Raw genomic sequence first — 5,000 nt, forward strand, 5'->3', positions numbered from 1 at the left:
ACAGACCTGTTATTGCTCAATCTCGTGCGGCTAGAAGCCGCCTGTCCCTCTAAGAAGAAAAGTAATCGCTGACAGCACGAAGGATGTCACGCGACTAGTTAGCAGGCTAGAGTCTCGTTCGTTATCGGAATTAACCAGACAAATCGCTCCACCAACTAAGAACGGCCATGCACCACCACCCACCGAATCAAGAAAGAGCTATCAATCTGTCAATCCTTCCGGTGTCCGGGCCTGGTGAGGTTTCCCGTGTTGAGTCAAATTAAGCCGCAGGCTCCACTCCTGGTGGTGCCCTTCCGTCAATTCCTTTAAGTTTCAGCTTTGCAACCATACTTCCCCCGGAACCCAAAAGCTTTGGTTTCCCGGAGGCTGCCCGCCGAGTCATCGGAGGAACTGCGGCGGATCGCTGGCTGGCATCGTTTATGGTTAGAACTAGGGCGGTATCTGATCGCCTTCGAACCTCTAACTTTCGTTCTTGATTAATGAAAACATACTTGGCAAATGCTTTCGCTTCTGTTCGTCTTGCGACGATCCAAGAATTTCACCTCTAACGTCGCAATACGAATGCCCCCGCCTGTCCCTATTAATCATTACCTCGGGTTCCGAAAACCAACAAAATAGAACCGAGGTCCTATTCCATTATTCCATGCACACAGTATTCAGGCGGGCTTGCCTGCTTTAAGCACTCTAATTTGTTCAAAGTAAACGTGCCGGCCCACCGAGACACTCAATAAAGAGCACCCTGGTAGGATTTCAACGGGGTCCGCCTCGGGACGCACGAGCACGCACGAGGCGGTCGCACGCCTTCGGCTCGCCCCACCGGCAGGACGTCCCACGATACATGCCAGTTAAACACCGACGGGCGGTGAACCAACAGCGTGGGACACAAATCCAACTACGAGCTTTTTAACCGCAACAACTTTAATATACGCTATTGGAGCTGGAATTACCGCGGCTGCTGGCACCAGACTTGCCCTCCAATAGATACTCGTTAAAGGATTTAAAGTGTACTCATTCCGATTACGGGGCCTCGGATGAGTCCCGTATCGTTATTTTTCGTCACTACCTCCCCGTGCCGGGAGTGGGTAATTTGCGCGCCTGCTGCCTTCCTTGGATGTGGTAGCCGTTTCTCAGGCTCCCTCTCCGGAATCGAACCCTGATTCCCCGTTACCCGTTACAACCATGGTAGGCGCAGAACCTACCATCGACAGTTGATAAGGCAGACATTTGAAAGATGCGTCGCCGGTACGAGGACCGTGCGATCAGCCCAAAGTTATTCAGAGTCACCAAGGCAAACGGACCGGACGAGCCGACCGATTGGTTTTGATCTAATAAAAGCGTCCCTTCCATCTCTGGTCGGGACTCTGTTTGCATGTATTAGCTCTAGAATTACCACAGTTATCCAAGTAACGTGGGTACGATCTAAGGAACCATAACTGATTTAATGAGCCATTCGCGGTTTCACCTTAATGCGGCTTGTACTGAGACATGCATGGCTTAATCTTTGAGACAAGCATATGACTACTGGCAGGATCAACCAGGGAGCTGCGTCAACTAGAGCTGAGCAGCCGGCCGCCCGGGAGTGTGTCCCGGGGGCCCGCGCGAACACGCAAGCGTCCGCTCAATCATTCTGCAAACAGGAGGAGGCTGAGCTCCCCTGCACAATACACCTCGAAACCCTCTCAGGTCCCGGCGGCGCGCAGCGCCGTCCCAAGTACTTGGTCGGGTTCGAGAGAGGCGCAATCGCCCGGAGTTAGGCGAGTAGACGCTTTCGGTGCGACCACCCGTGCTCCCAACTGAGCTTGCCGCTGCCGACAGAGGCCCGGGAGCGTGCTGTCGTGGCATTGCCGGCGGGAGACAACACGCGCCACCTACGGTGACCGGCAGCTCCAACGCCAGCGCCACAGAAGGACAAAAGCCCCACTTGGGTGCCGAAGCGAACTCTCCCAGCACAGCGCACGCGCCAACACATCCGCACAGCTGCGATACAAACCACCAGCGAGAACCGCTGGGGCGACCGAGCAGCAGACGGCGTCGCGGCGCCGAGCGCCGGGCGGCGGCGCATCCTCAACGCACACAGTCCTCAATCGGACCAGCACACTGAAGATGTCCACCGCGCTTCGCACCGGGCCCGCGAGGACCTACTTTGGCCGCACGGCGCCGCGCGCAGGGTGCGCCGGCGCGCAGCTGCGACGCCTGCCGCGTCCGTCGGCCGGCGCGCCTGCCACTGGCCGCCCCCACCAGCCGGCTGTAGCGCGTGCGCCCACGCACCGCGCGGCCAGCACGCCGGGAGGCGCCCCCTCACCGGCCGGGGACGGTCCCACCCAGCCACCGCCGCGTATCGCTTCACACCCAGATGCCGTTCAGTTTCGTCGGCATGGTGGGTATCGCTGGAACAACCGGTTAGTACCTCAACCTACCGTCGCCATCACCGATTCACCCCTAGCGAGAACAACCGCACCACAACGGGTTACCATTTGTTCATTTGCGTAACTTCACCAGAAAACGTATGCGTCCATCGCCATTTGCAACTTCCACGATTATTGCATGCCTGTGTCAGGTGTCACACCACACTACGTCTGCCCACATACACGCAACAAAATGTGCACGCCTAGACAATACGTGGAAGGTGGCCCCCGTACGTATGCGATGTCCATTGCTCGAACGACTGTCAACCGGCCTCTGTAGCATGTCGCAGATATGGAACGCGGTGCACCATGCTATCACGGTGTGTGAGGAGAGACGACTAGGTCCGAATACATCAACAGACAGCTCATGCTGATCGCCATCCACGGCGTCCGTTCCTCCCACACGTCTCTATGGCGTACCACACTGCAATCCAGCTGTCATAGGGAGACGACACGTAGCTGCGTGCACAATATTTGCACTGTATGGTCCGCCGTTTTTGGGCGCAGTCGTTGTACGGTCACACATGTGCCACGATGTATCATTCAGTACATAAGGACGAATGTGCAGTACAGATTGTGGTTTACGCGTACGACATCAGCGGACAGTTGACACAGGCCGCACCACAACGTAGCCTGAGTACGTCGCATGCGAAGGGCATTGAACATGCAAACTTCTCACCAACCAGCTTGCGAAGGCAGGGGGCAAGGTGGGGACGTGGGGAGGTGTGGGGGGGGGGGGGGCGCGGCATGTACGTCCTGCTGCCATCCACATTACAGTGTACAGCAGGAGCATGTGGAAAGTCAGCAAGACTTGCAAGGTGTTTAACATGAAGCGATACACAGGGGAGCGGGCAGTGCGAGTAGCGAACTATATTGCGAGGGTTGCGGGTGGGCAACACTACACTAATTGAACGAGTCGTATAACAATTACAGAGCAGGTTTAGGCGACAACGTGGGTTACGTTAGCGGACAACGTGGGTTACGTTAGCGGACAACGTGGGTTACGTTAGCGGACAACGTGGGTTACGTTAGCGGACAACGTGGGTTACGTTAGCGGACAACGTGGGTTACGTTAGCGGACAACGTGGGTTACGTTAAGGCACAACATGGGTTAGGTTAAGGCACAACATGGGTTAGGTTAAGGCACAACATGGGTTAGGTTAAGGCACAACATGGGTTAGGTTAAGGCACAACATGGGTTAGGTTAAGGCACAACATGGGTTAGGTTAAGGCACAACATGGGTTAGGTTAAGGCACAACATGGGTTAGGTTAAGGCACAACATGGGTTAGGTTAAGGCACAACATGGGTTAGGTTAAGGCACAACATGGGTTAGGTTAAGGCACAACATGGGTTAGGTTAAGGCACAACATGGGTTAGGTTAAGGCACAACATGGGTTAGGTTAAGGTACAACATGGGTTAGGTTAAGGTACAACATGGGTTAGGTTAAGGTACAACATAGGTTAGGTTAAGACACAACATAGGTTAGGTTAAGGTACAACATAGGTTAGGTTAAGGTACAACATAGGTTAGGTTAAGGTACAACATAGGTTAGGTTAAGGTACAACATAGGTGAGGTTAAGGTACAACATAGGTTAGGTTAAGGTACAACATAGGTTAGGTTAAGGTACAACATAGGTTAGGTTAAGGTACAACATAGGTTAGGTTAAGGTACAACATAGGTTAGGTTAAGGTACAACATAGGTTAGGTTAAGGTACAACATAGGTTAGGTTAAGGTACAACATAGGTTAGGTTAAGGTACAACATAGGTTAGGTTAAGGTACAACATAGGTTAGGTTCGGTTACACGTTGTTGTAAGGAAAGGTGTAGGGGGGGGGGGGGCGGGGGCGGCAGGTTCGTTGATAGTGATTATAGTAAGTGAATGCTTGTGACATGATCAGATTTGTCACGTCAGGATGCACCTTTGGCTTATTAGAGGCGGCGCTCCAATTCTATGCTTGTGTCACACCTGTGTCTTTGAGTCATGTCATTGTTTGTGCGCTGTGACAGGAGGTACTATTGTGATGTTGGGTGCACCGTTGTATAGGACATGTGTGGGTGTTGGTGCCTTATCTGCGCAATGGTGGATGTCGAAAGGGTGGGATATTCTATTTTCCGCATGGACCTCCTGGTCTGGTTGTGATAGTGTGGATTGTGTAATGTGGCGGAGAGGATGCACTGGATGTTGTTCCATGCTGGTGCTTACGTATTGTATGTGCGCCTGTTAGAAGCAGAGAGTGGTGCGTGATCAGAGTGTCTGGCTGACGTGTGGTTCCCATTGTGGGCAGACTCTTTCAGCATGTATACGGACAGTTGTATATATTTTCTGTAGTTTGATGGCTCTGCATTGATTACTAATCAGCGCCGTGTGTACGGGTAATCTGGTTCCAGTCCAAAATGTTCCATCTGTGTACATTAGTGACAAAGACTCCCCCCATGCAGTGGGGCTCGGTCTGTTATAACTCTTCCGCGTAATATATTTGCGCCACGTTTTTGCGACTGCGAGTGCGAGTGCGAGTGCGAGTGCGAGTGCAACGCGCATGGGGACCGACATGCTGATGGCTCGGTATCGGACGCCGTACAGTGAGCAACGC

At 53.3% G+C, this 5,000-nt stretch overlaps 1 non-coding gene across 1 annotated transcript in view; it reads right to left on the minus strand.

Moving 5' to 3' along the window:
* LOC124774139 overlaps positions 1–1,541 on the minus strand; it is a 1,909-nt gene extending 368 nt beyond the window's left edge. The window contains exon 1 of the ribosomal RNA XR_007015133.1: positions 1–1,541. This exon is cut by the window's left edge and continues 368 nt beyond it. This is a non-coding gene — a ribosomal RNA (small subunit ribosomal RNA).
* Positions 1,542–5,000: the final 3,459 nt, after the last annotated feature.

This window comes from Schistocerca piceifrons, unplaced genomic scaffold, assembly GCF_021461385.2.
Source record: "Schistocerca piceifrons isolate TAMUIC-IGC-003096 unplaced genomic scaffold, iqSchPice1.1 HiC_scaffold_961, whole genome shotgun sequence".
Lineage (NCBI taxonomy): Eukaryota > Metazoa > Arthropoda > Insecta > Orthoptera > Acrididae > Schistocerca > Schistocerca piceifrons.